Here is a 14,039-nt window from a genome sequence, read left to right on the forward strand (position 1 = left end):
GCTAAGCCTCAGGCTAGCATCATTCTAAATGGAGAAAAACTGAAGGCATTCCCGCTAAAATCTGGAACAAGATAGGGATGCCCTCTCTCACCACTTCTATTTAATTTAGTCCTTGAAATACTAGCCAGAGCAATTAGACAGACAAAAGAAATTAAAGGCATAAAAATAGGAAAAGAAGAACTTAAAATACCACTATTTGCGGACGATATGATCCTATACTTAGAAGACCCAAAAGGGTCTACAAAGAAACTACTAGAACTAATAAATGAATTCAGCAAAGTGGCAGGATATAAAATCAACACACATAAATCAAAGGCATTCCTGTATATCAGCAACAAAACTTCTGAAATGGAAATGAGGAAAACCACCCCATTCACAATATCCTCAAAAAAAATAAAATACTTGGGAATCAACCTAACAAAAGAGGTGAAAGATTTATCCAATGAAAACTACAGAACCCTAAAGAGAGAGATAGAAGAAGATCTTAGAAGATGGAAAAATGTACCCTGTTCATGGATAGGCAGAACCAACATCATCAAAATGGCAATATTACCCAAAGTTCTCTACAGGTTCAATGCAATGCCAATCAAAATCCCAACAGCATTTCTTGTAGAAATAGACAAAGCTATCATGAAATTCATATGGAAAAACAAAAGACCCAGAATAGCAAAAGCAATTCTAAGCAGGAAGTGTGAATCAGGCGGTATAGCGATACCAGATTTCAAACTATATTATAGAGCAATAGTAACAAAAACAGCGTGGTACTGGTACCAAAACAGGCAGGTGGACCAATGGTACAGAATAGAGGACACAGAGACCAATCCACAAAATTACAACTTTCTTATATTTGATAAAGGCGCTAAAAGCATGCAATGGAGAAAGGATAGCATCTTCAACAAATGGTGTTGGGAAAACTGGAAATCCATATGCAACAAGATGAAACTGAACCCTTTTCTCTCGCCATGCACAAAAGTTAATTCAAAATGGATCAAGGAGCTAGATATCAAATTAGAGACTCTGCGCCTGATAGAAGAAAAAGTTGGCTCAGATCTACATATTGTGGGGTCGGGCTCCAAATTCCTTAATAGGACGCCCATAGCCCAAGAGTTATATACAAGAATAAACAAATGGGACTTACTTAAACTAAAAAGTTTTTTCTCAGCAAGAGAAACAATAAGAGAGGTAAACAGGGAACCTACAACCTGGGAACAAATTTTTACTCCTCACACTTCAGATAGAGCCCTAATATCCAGAATATACAAAGAACTCAAAAAATTAAACAATAAGATAACAAACAACCCTATCAACAAATGGGCCAAGGACCTGAACAGACACTTCTCAGAGGAGGACATACAATCAATCAATAAGTATATGAAAAAATGCTCACCATCTCTAGCAATCAGAGAAATGCAAATCAAAACCACCCTAAGATACCATCTCACTCCAGTAAGATTGGCAGCCATTATGAAGTCAAGTAACAATAAGTGCTGGCGAGGATGTGGGGAAAAAGGTACACTTGTACATTGCTGGCGGGACTGCAAATTGGTGCGGCCAATATGGAAAGCAGTACGGAGATTCCTAGGAAAGCTGGGGATGGAACCACCATTTGACCCAGCTATCGCCCTTCTCCGTCTATTCCCTGAGGACCTTAAAAGAGCATACTATAGGGATACTGCCACATTAATGATCATAGCAGCACAATTCACAATAGCTAGACTTTGGAATCAACCTAGATGCCCTTCAATAGATGAATGGATTAAAAACTGGCATTTATACACAATGGAGTATTACATAGCACTAAAAATTGACAAAATCATGGATTTTGCAGGGAAATGGATGGCATTAGAGCAGATAATGCTAAGTGAAGCTAGCCAATCCTTAAAAACAAATGCCAAATGTCTTCTTTGATATAAAGAGAGCAACTAAGATCAGAACACGGAAGAAGAGCATGAGGAAAAGACTAACATTAAACAGAGACGAGTGGGGTGGGAGAAAGGGAGAGAGAAGGGAAACTGTATGGAAATGGAAGGAGACCCTCATTGTTACACAAAATTACATATAAGAGTTTGTGAGGGGAAAGGGGGAAAAAACAAGGTATAGAATTAAACAATAGCAGATGGGGTAGAGAGGGAATATGAGAGGGAAGGGGAGGGGGGATAGTAGGGGATAGGAAAGGTAGCAAAATACAACAGTCATTAATATGATATTATGTAAAAATGTGGATGTGTAACCAATGTGATTCTGCAACTTGTATTTGGGGTAAAAAATGGGAGTTCATAACCCACTTCAATCAAATGTATGGAAGATGATATGTCATGAGCTTTGGAATGTTTTGAACAACCAATAAAAAAAATAGAACTATCATATGAACCAGAAATCCCACTTCTGATTATATATCCTAAGGAAAATAAAGTCACTACATTGTAGAGATATCTATAATATCTGTATTCCCATGTTTTCTGAAAAATTATTCATGCAAGTTATGATAGAAAAACAACATAAGTATCTGTCAATAGATAAATTTTTAAATGTGATATTGATACATTCAATGGAATATTAACCTGTAAAAAGAGGAAGTCCTGCCATTCATGATAACATGTTTAAACCTAGATGACACTATACTAATTGAAATAAGCCAGACATACACAAACATTGCATGATTTCATTTTCATGTGAAATCTAAAATATTAAAAACTCAGTAGAAAGCTGGTTACCAGGGGTTAGGGATGGGGTTAGGAATTGGAAGATTTTGTTCAAAGTGTTCAAATTTGCCATTATGAGATTAATAATTTCTAGAGACATAATGTACAGCATGGTAACTATAGTTAATGCATTATATATTTGAAATTTGCTAAGTAAATCATAAGTATTCTTATGACAACAAAGGATGATAGATGTGTTCATTAGGTTTATTGTGGTGATTACTTCACAATGTATATGTACATCAAATATCACATTGTACCTCTTTAATATGCACCATTGTATTAGCCAATTATGCCTTAATATAGCTGTAAGAATCTATAATATCCATATGCATTTTAATCTCTTGCTTTATAAAACTTCTTGTTAAATAAATTCTGATCTTCAAAAAAATTTCCATGTATCATTATCCTCTTCAGGTGGTATGTCAGCTAGTGTACTCTACAACTATGCACACTTCCAAAGAGTGAAAGTTTAAGTCACCAAATGATTGCTGCCCATTAAACTATTTTATACATCTGCATGACACCCAAATACAGAGGCTCCTCAACTTATGATGGTTTAACTTATAATTTTCCAACTTTACAATGGAGCAGAAACTATACAATAAGTAGAAATCATGCTTCAAATTTCAATTTTACCTCTTCCCATGCTAGTGATATGTGATATAATAGTCCCTTGTTGTGCTAGGTTGCAGCAGCAAGTCACAGGTGCTAGTCAGCCACATGATCATGAAGGAAAACAGCCATGGTTTTCTGTGTTGCTAAGTTGGGATATTTGGTAAGTTAGGTGTATTAAAAGAATCTTTGCATATGATATTTCAATTTATGATAGGCTTATTGAAACATAACTCTATCATAAGCCTGGGAACATCTGCATTTATTTATTTCACCAAAAGGCATCAGGTTGAATAATCTCATTTTGTGGGTGGTATTCTCAAATACTGTCTTGAATTTTCATATTCCACCTTTTTACTACAAAAAGTAAACGAGTACAAAATAATTTTTAAAAACACCTATGATTAGTTGTTTAAGCAAAAATGAGAGCTCTAGAATTCTAAAATAAACTTCCTTCTTAGTTCATTTGTGTGAGTTACAGGGGGAAAAAAAAGAATTGGATGCCTGAAATCAGTAAATGAGTGAGAGGTGCTCAGAAATATACTTGATATCATAATGCCCAGCATCTTTAGAAATTAAATTAATGAACACCGGTGCCATGGAAGATTTATATATTAAAGTTCATGCTGCAACTAGTTTCCCTACAATATCAATCTCAAATGACAAGCCGAAGTTTCGTGCAACAGCATTCATCTCGGCATTTGTCAGAAGTCATTTCATTTCCTGTGATTCATTTCATTTGTACTATAGTGTATTAGTTGGATTCTTTATTGATTCTAGCTCCATCTAATTTTGTCTTCCACGAATAGTCAAAATTTTGGTTTGAGAGATAAGTATTGTAATCTACTCACTGGCGGTGGTAGCATTAAAAAAAATCATGGCTAGGTAAGCTGCTCAGCTGAGGTAAGTTGAAAGAATTCTGGTTTCAGATTAAAAATGTAGCATTGTTGTGTTTGTTCTTTTTTTTTTTTTTTTGTATATCCACATCTCCTTACACATGTACAAGTTCACAATTAAGAGATCACATAAACTGCTAAACAAATCAGCATAAATGGACGGTCATGTCTTCATTTTTCTAGTTAAGTGAAAGCTCGAACACCACTTTTCATATTATCGAGAAAGCCAGCAGTCACTTATTCAGTTAATATTGAATGACTACTCTGTGTCAGTCATTTTTCTGTGCTGGGGACTCCTCCGCAAGCAAAGCCTTCAGGAATCTCTACCTTCAGTTCTCTGACCTTCTGCTGAATCTTTAGAGGCAATGCCATCTGTAAATTACCCAAGAACTTGAAGGTTTTCCTAGTCCAAATATGAGAATAGTACATCAACCTCTGTACTCAAGAGAATCTCTATTCTTTTAATAATGTCACTATTGTCATTGCTTCTCACATGGCTAAAAACTGAAAGCGATTCCCAGGTGTGGCCTGATGAGCTCACAGAAGGAGGTTGCCCACTCCCTCATGGGAATCCACTTCCTCTAGCACTACATGACACATGGATTATTTTCCCAGCTGGGTGAAACCGCTTAGGCTAACTAAGAGGTTAGTTAGCCTTCCATCGCTGTGACAAGTATCTGAGAAAATCAGCTTCTAGGAGGGAGAGGTTTCTTCTGGTTCAGGATTTCAGAGGTTTTAGTCCATGGTCACTTGGCCCCGTGGTGAGGCAGAACATCATGGCTGGGAGCCCAAAGCACAAGATGTGTGTTCACCTCATGGGAGCCCAGGAGCAAAAGGAAAGAAAGGAGAAGGGAGAGGGCCTCGTAACCTCAGAACCCAGTGCTCCCACTGACCTTGCACTAGGCCCCACCCTGTACAAGTGCTACCATCTTCCCACAGTGCCACAGACTCACAACCAAGCCTACAACTCGTGGCATTTAGGGGGCTTGCAATATTCAACCCATAACAAGGAGTTATTATTTCTTATAGTCTCTAAGATGATTTCACACATTTTTCTGCTCAATCTCTCTAATCCTATTCCTGAATACTAGTTTTATTTTGTGTATTATAATTTTTTATTATATGAAATGTCATTGTTATAATAAGTGATTCTGTTACTGCCAGTCTGCAGCCCCACCAGTACTACGGAGCCACCCCCATGCCCAACTTGGTAATGTACATTAGCATCTCACTACCTATTCCTCAGAGACTGTGAACAGCAGGGCCTGTGTCTGAGCTAGGTGATCGTGAAGAAGTTCAGCAGAGACTGTGAACAGCAGGGCCTGTGTCTGAGCCAGGTGATCGTGAAGAAGTTCAGCAATCGTGACACCAGAGTAGAGAATTGTGAAAGTATAAGAGAAAAAATTGTTTGTATCATAGAGTGACTGTGAAGAAATTAAGGATAGCACTGTAGAATCTCTCATCTTGATCAACACTTGAAAAATTACATTATCATCCAGAGGAATGTTTCCATGTGCCCAAAAAAATTAAAAAAAAAAAAAAAACATGAGCCAGCTCCACTTCTGCAAAACTAATAACTAATGTGCTGTCAGTTGCTGGGATGAATCATATCATTAACATCGACATGTTTCTCAAATACATGGGAATCTTTAAAGTATCAAATCAAGTTCAAAAATCTTTCAGATACATAGATTTTTTAAAAAAAATATTCCTGTGCCTAACCCTAAATCATTTAGTGAATTCAAGAAAATATTGAAGAAGGGAAAACTGTTTCATTGCTTCCCCTCCAGGTGGTTTCCAAAATGCACTTTATTGAAGACAAATTCAATGCTCAATTTATTTTGATTCACAAGGAGAGAAAGTCAATGAAATGGATAGGGTGGTTTGGTTTGGCCCATGAATTATGAAGCTGATTCATGCAGATACTGTTCTTGATTGGAACCATGGAAATTGAAGTTATTCCAACTCATGGAAATTTCTCTGGTCAGAAATTTCCAGAATATATAAAGCTGACTTTGAGACTACGATCCTCCAAAGTATAGTTCCCAAAGAGGGAAAAATGGAACAGTTTTCCATGACTCAGCAGATCTATTTTAATGATCTCCATGACATGATCTACAACACAAAGGTGAATCTATCTTAACTTTTTTAGTTATGTACAACTCCAAATATTATACTATGAACTATTATATTCTGATGTTTTCTTATTTTTGTTTTGTTATGTTTTAAAAATTGACTCAATAATAATAAAGCAACAACTACATATAGTGCTTGATATTTATCCTAGTTATACTTCTTTTAGAGTTTCATTCTCTCTCAGTATATTACGATTCACTTAGGGTTTTTTAATCAACCCTTTTAACTGCATACCACTTACAAATCTGATGAGTTTGTCCTCCCTATCTTTATCCAAATCCTTGGTAAGTGTATTGATAAAGCCACGGGATAGTATATGATGTCAATGATGGACTTTTAAAGGATATTTGACTTTTCAAGAAAAGAAAGTAATTAGGTTTTTTTATATATGCAGAAGTCTAAAATTTTATCAAAATAGAATTAAGCTTTTCCTTAAGAGTGAAGGGAACTACAAAATCATGGTTGCATCTACTGTCTCAAGTAGGCAAATATTTCAGCCAATGACTTTGCCTCCTGACATTTCACCATCACCCATAGTCCTTGTTCTGACCCTTAAGTAGGCCTTCTTTTATAATACCACAGCTTCTTTTATAATACTGTGGCATCTACCTCTGCCTCTCTTAGGTCAGGTGCTTCTCCCAAAACAGAAGCTCCTGCTAATGCTCAGCCATTGGAAATGCAGTGGCCATGGTGGTGCATATACAAATACGTAACAATAAAATCCACAATGACATATAATTATAAGGCACTGATAAAATGTACAGAACTGTATGACAAAAAAAAAAAAATTAAAGTCCAGTGTTTACTTGAGCTTGCTAGTTCCTATGGCCTGGCAGAGGGAAGAACAAGTTAGCCAAAATGTATCTTGCTCAATACATGGGATGTTACACTGATTCCCCACTTAGATGATGAATAATTGACTAATATCTCCAGGTATAGACAGAGTGATGTTGACACGAGTATTCAGTCAACATCTTAGTTGTGGATGTTAACTGTGGACCACTTTGAGCTAAACACAATAAGGCCTACATTTATTATTTCTTCTTTTTGCATTGCTGGGGTTCAAACTCAGACCCTCACACATGATAGGAAAAGTGTTTCTCTGAAACTTAGCTTCATCCCCAGCCCAAGGCCCAGTGATAATGACTGCTTACCTGGGACAGGTAACTAGGTCATCCCTGAGCTACAGGGTCTGCACACTGTAATGGTCTGTTCATTCCAGATAATTAATTACTATCTATCAGACTCCATGAGGGTATGGATCCAGGCAGTGCCCAGCCAAGCCAATCCTTTTTACTACTCTCCATTCTCTTCAGGTAGTTTCTTCCTGCTCCACCCAAACTCTTATTATCCCTCTTTCTCAGTGAGCTCCTCCCTCCCCAAATAGAACTCTCCAAATAAGCCCCTCCCTCCCCAAAGCATTCACAAGAGAATGGATTCATCTTTTTCTAAGGAAAAAGTACACATTTTTTTAAGAAAAAAATTGACCATTCTCCACACTCTTATAAATCCTTTATTACATAGATCCTTTATAGTACCTTGGGGAATTTTCATTTTAAGTTAGTATTCTTTAAATGCACCTGGAGCAAAACTTTGAGCTTTCATATCAAAACGTGAATCTATGTTGTGCACAAAACACAAACCGAGGAACTATTTGTTCAGTGAACAAATCGATGACTCACCACACTTCTCAGAAGCTATTTCAGATCCAGTGAGTTAAGAGTAACTCTGGATAGAAAGCCAGGCATGGTATATTGCAGGACACTTTGCAGAAAAGAAGAGCAAAAATGTTGGGACCTTGGAAGCAGTGAAATGGCGAGAATCAAGGAGTTCTGTTCCTCAATAAACAAGAGAATAGAGGCAGGAGAATGAGGTTCGTGCAGAGAGCACGTTATTAGCAGGAGAGTGGAACAAACTGTGAGTGCGGGAGAAAGATTCAGAACCATCAAGCGCGAGGCCTGAGTCTCAATCACCATCGCGGAATCCCGCGGCTAAAAACAAGTGCGAGGGAGACACCTAGTGTTCAAGCCTGAAAATGCTCCTGCATCCGAACCTCAAGAAAGTCTGTGCTTGGCTTGTGGAGGTTCTCATCTCTTTGTGCCCAAAAGAGACACGACTTGCTGCCTTAGAAGTTAAAGCCTTCAGAGATTAATTTTTCCACTCAACGTCATAGCCTTCTCAGTCTTTATAGATATAGGAAAACTAAGTTCAAAAGAAAAAGATTGCTAAAGACACCTTAGTTAGAATCCAGAATGTGTACATTCCTTTGCCCTAAGGGTCTCTTTCCCCTTGAACAGACTTTTTTTTTTTTGGGGGGGGGGGGGGATGGGGGCAGTACAGGGGTTTGAACTCAGGAGCACATCCTCAACCCCATTTTTTTTTTGTATTTTATTTAGAGACAGAGTCTTACTGATTTGCTTAGCCCCTCGCTTTTGCTGAGACTGGTTTTGAACTCATGATCATCCTGGCTCAACCTCCCGACCTGCTAGGATTATAGGCGTGAGCCATGGGGCCCAACTTGACCAGACCATTTCTAATACCAAAATAATCTTTTCAAACTAGTTGACCACGAAAAGAAATAAGAACAATAAAAAATCAGTAAAACATTTATATAAAATAAGCTTCAATTTTATTTCTTGAGCTCACCTTCAGTGACATTATTATAACAATATGGGGACACCAAATTGCCACTTCATTGCTACATGTTTCTGGCAGAGTTGCCACTGTACTGTCAATTTCACCTCCTTAAACTAGGACCAGTTGACATACCCCTCTCCAGTGGTGCTATTATTAATGCAGTTAAAAAGATGAGAAGTTCCTAGTAGGAAAAGAAAAAAGAAAAAAAAAACTTTGTTGGCAGGGAGATTGCTTTCTGCACAACCAAAATTAATATCTACCAATTATTTAATTTCTTGTATGTGCTAAACACTGGATGAAAGATGTCACAAGTCTGATCTCAAATCCTTACAGCACAGTTGCCATTCAGGCATTATTATACAGAAATTCTGTATAAGGAACTGAAACTTTAAGAATGTAAATAATTTACCCAGGCACATGTCTGAGAGAGGACTCGGAATGTCACTTGCTCACATACAGAGTTGAAATGAGGTTACAGAATTCTTTAGCCCAGGGAACCATGTAGCATAAGACCACATATATCTGCAATATTCTGACCTCATGCTCAGATTTCTGCAGGCTCCCTAATGCCATAAAATTAATAACCTCTGAGAAAACCTTTTATATGGCAATTCTTATCTGGGGATGTATAACATTAGCAACCAACCCCCAATCAATATCATGTGTTATTCTTGTCAACTAATGCAGTCGTAACAACACAGTTTTCTATAACTCCTCTTTTTTCTTTTCATTTTTTTAAGAGAGCTCTCTTATTTACTAAAAATCTTAAAACATTACCCAAAAAAAGGTACTAAGCTTGTATTTCATGTTCAGTAGATTTAAATGTGCAAACTTGGAGTGTTTTTCCCCATCTAGTGGGAAATATTTCTGCGCTGTAAATTTTTTCTTTCTTATTATGATTATTAATGCATATTAATTGTACAAAATAATGGATTTTTCTCTTTTTTCTGCAAAAAAAAAAAACAGATCCCTTAGACGCCTTTTGGGGGGAGCACTAATTCTAAGTAGCTAAAATTCATTCCCCATTCCCCCAGAGTGGTCACCCTCATAGCAGTCCAATAATCACTTTTCTTCTCATACTTGGTGTGCCTCAACATGTCTAAAATATAGAATCCAAGATTGTCTCCAAAAACTCCGATGTTTCCCATGTGCCCACTGCCTCTCAGGGGTATGATGCCAGGAGAACCAATTTCAACATGGGAAAAATTGATGTAAAAGAAACATTTTCCAGGGCTGTGGCTGTGGCTCAGGGGTAGAATGCTCCTCTCACATTTGTGAGGCACTGAGTTCAATTCTCAGCACTGCACAAAAATAAATAAAAGTATTGTGTCCATCTACAACTAAAAAAAGAAGAATTAAGAAAAGAAGAAACATTTTCCAGTACAACTGATTGCCTCTTTTTAGAGAGTAGTTTGTCCCTTATGTAACTAACTCCACTTGACTTCCTACCCTTCAACTCAGTAATATATCAAGCATCATTTCAACAGCTTTTTAAATTTTATTAACATTTATTTTTATATTCATTTTCAAATAAAATATTTAATATTTCTTTTCAAGTAAAGTTCCCTGACTTTCCAAAGGAGAATTAAAGTAATTATATCACCTAAAGTCACAAAGCCTATTAGTGTCACAACCAGGCAAAAAAAATACATGTGTCCTGTGTACTTCTCTGCTCTTCTTTCCATTATACCATGACTTTTGTGTGTGTGTGTGTGTGTGTGTGTGTGTGTGTGTGTGTGTCAGGGATTGAACCCAGGGGTGCTTTACCACTGAGCCACATCCCCAGCCTTTTTATATTTTATTTAGAGACAGGATTTCCATGAGTTGCTTAGGGCCTTGCTGAGGCTGGCTTTGAACTTGCAATCCTTCTGCCTCAGCCTCTGTTGCTGCTGGGTTTACAGGTGTACACCATCCACCCAGCTAGTAAGTACCATGACTCTTGTAAGACTTTTCTGTCTAACCTCTTCTTTTCTCTGTGATGTGGTTCTATCCACCTATGTAACCCAATTGCCAAATGCCGTGTAAAATACTTAAAGTATTCATGTATTCGAGAAATGATTATGAAATACTTCAGACATTCCAGGAACTAAGGCAAGCAGATAGCTCTGAAAATGAATGGCTAGGCATAAAAAAAGAGGGCTGTCATTAAGTAGTTTACCAGCTATTATGGCTTGGCTCTGAAGTGTCCCCCAAAGCTCCGGTGTAAATGCAGGAGAGGAAATAACTAGAGTACAAGAGCTGTAACCTAATCAGTGGATTAATAGTTTGAATGGACCAACTGGGTGGTAACCCTAGTTACATGGGCTGTGTCTGGAGGTAGGTCTTTGGGGGAATGCCCTGGAAGTATGAATTTTTGCTGCAGCTGCTTCCTGCCCCCACCCAACCCCCACTCTCTCTCCTTCCTGACTGCCCTATCACTATATCAGCCATGATGTTCTGCCTCATTTGGGCCCAGAGCAATAAAGCAGGCTGACCATGGACTGAACCTCTCAGATCATGAGCCAAAATAAACTTTAGCACCTCTAAGTTGTTCTTGTCAGGTATTTTGGTCACAAAGATGAAAAGCTGACTAACACTAGCACTTGGGAGCATGGCAACCCCATAGCAAAGGTGACCAAAAAAGACATTCATGATCAGTCTCAGTGAGTTAGACAGACTTTAAGGTCAGTTACTATGCATGTGTCCTTTGCTACCAGGAATTCATTTTTCTGGGTCGCTTACCCACACATATTTCTTTTCTACCTCCTCATTCAATCATTGTCCCCTTCCTCCTGTTCTATCTGTGTGCAGCAAATTGCTTCCACTAAGCTCCACAGTCTTGCAAGATATTCCCTACCAGGTCTCATCTCAATTTTCCATCCCACACTACTCCACGTGGGCAGCTGTGAGTTACTGCTATAACGCCCCATACGTTTCCAAACAGCCAGAGCAGAGAATCCAACAAATTAAAAAATAAGGTAACAAATAACCCAATCAACAAATGGGCCAAGGACCTGAACAGACACTTCTCAGAGGAGGACATACAATCAATCAACAAGTACATGAAAAAATGCTCACCATCTCTAGCAGTCAGAGAAATGCAAATCAAAACCACCCTAAGATACCATCTCACTCCAGTAAGATTGGCAGCCATTATGAAGTCAAACAACAACAAGTGCTGGCGAGGATGTGGGGAAAAGGGTACTCTTGTATATTGCTGGTGGGACTGAAAATTGGTGCGGCCAATTTGGAAAGCAGTATGGAGATTCCTGGGAAAGCTGGGAATGGAACCACCATTTGGCCCAGCTATTGCCCTTCTCGGACTATTCCCTGAAGACCTTAAAAGAGCATATACTACAGGGATACTGCCACATTGATGTTCATAGCAGCACAATTCACAATAACTAGACTGTGGAACCAACCCAGATGCCCTTCAATAGATGAATGGATAAAAAAATGTGGCATCTATACACAATGGAGTACTATGCAGCAATAAAACATGACAAAATCATGGAATTTGCAGGGAAATGAATGGCATTAGAGCAGATTATGCTAAGTGAAGCTAGCCAATCCCTAAAAAACAAATGCCAAATGTCTTCTTTGATATAATGAGAGAAACTAAGAACAGAGCAGGGAGGAAGAGCAAGAGGAAAAGATTAACATTAAACAGAGACATGAGGTGGGAGGGAAAGGGAGAGAAAAGGGAAATTGCATGGAAATGGAATTGTTATACAAAATTACATATAAGAGGTTGTGAGGGGAATGGGAAAATAAACAAGAGAGAGAAATGAATTACAGTAGATGGGGTAGAGAGAGAAGATGGGAGGGGAGGGGAGGGGGGATAGTAGAGGATAGGAAAGGTAGCAGAATACAACAGTCACTAATAGGGCATTATGTAAAAATGTGGATGTGTAACCGATGTGATTCTGCAATCTGTATACGGGGTAAAAATGGGAGTTCATAACCCACTTGAATCAAATGTATGGAAGATGATATGTCAAGAGCTTTGTAATGTTTTGAACAACTAATAAAAAAAAAAAAGAAAGTAGTATACTACTTCCTGACTTAGGATGCCTTTTTTTAGAAAAACCCTCAGGAAAAATACTTCACAGAACTCTGAATCCCTGAACAATTGTTTCTTTTTAGCTTCTGGACAATGAAAATCTTATTGTTATTCTAGTAGTTCCCAGACTTTACTCTACAGTGGTATTGTCTGTGCAGTTGAGGCCTCTTCTCTGTTATAGTCGGTCCAGAATGTCTAGAGTGGGAGCCAGTCATTTTCAAATATCCTCGTGTCTTCACCAAGTTGGAAACTATTGACAGCAGTTGTATTCCTTCTAAGCTTTAGCCACTTGGAAGCTTAGAGCTAGATTGGTAGCTCACTTGTAGCAACCACATAGGACTATTTACACCCATTCATTATTTTCTTATTGATTTTTGCTTTTGCTTAAATTCTTCAAAAGTTTTCGTACTTTTGTAAAAACAAATGTCGAATGTTTTCTCTGATATATGGACACTGATTCATATTGGGGTAGGGAGGGGGAGCATGGTAGGAATAGACAAACCTTAGATAGGGCAGAGGGGGTGGGAGGGAAGGGAGCGGGCGTCGAGTTATAAATGATGGTGGATTGTGATGATGATTATTATCCAAAGTACATGTATGAAGACACAGATTGGTGTGAATATACTTTATATACAACCAGAAATATGAAAAATTGTGCTCTATATGTGCAATATAAATTGTAATGTATTCCACTATCATATATAAAAAAATCAATAAAAAAGATTTTTATTAAAAAAAAAAAAGAAAGAAAGAAACTGAAAGTCTCGTCCATCTCAAGACAAGTCCCAAAGAGAACCACCCGGCAAGGTGGACATTACTGACCATATCATTGTCACATGCTTCCAGTTCATCACAGGTCAGATCCAGCCTCCCTTGGGAAGACTTCATATCCTTTTCTGAAAAAAAAACATGGACACCAGGCACTCTTTCTCACAGTACCACAGCATGAAGCGGTTGGAAAAGAAAAGAGCACCCAAATGCCAGGCCAGCAGGGTCCATCAAGTCAAGCCC

The sequence above is a fragment of the Spermophilus citellus genome, assembly GCF_964194105.1.
Source record: "Spermophilus citellus genome assembly, chromosome: 16".
In the NCBI taxonomy this organism is placed as follows: domain Eukaryota; kingdom Metazoa; phylum Chordata; class Mammalia; order Rodentia; family Sciuridae; genus Spermophilus; species Spermophilus citellus.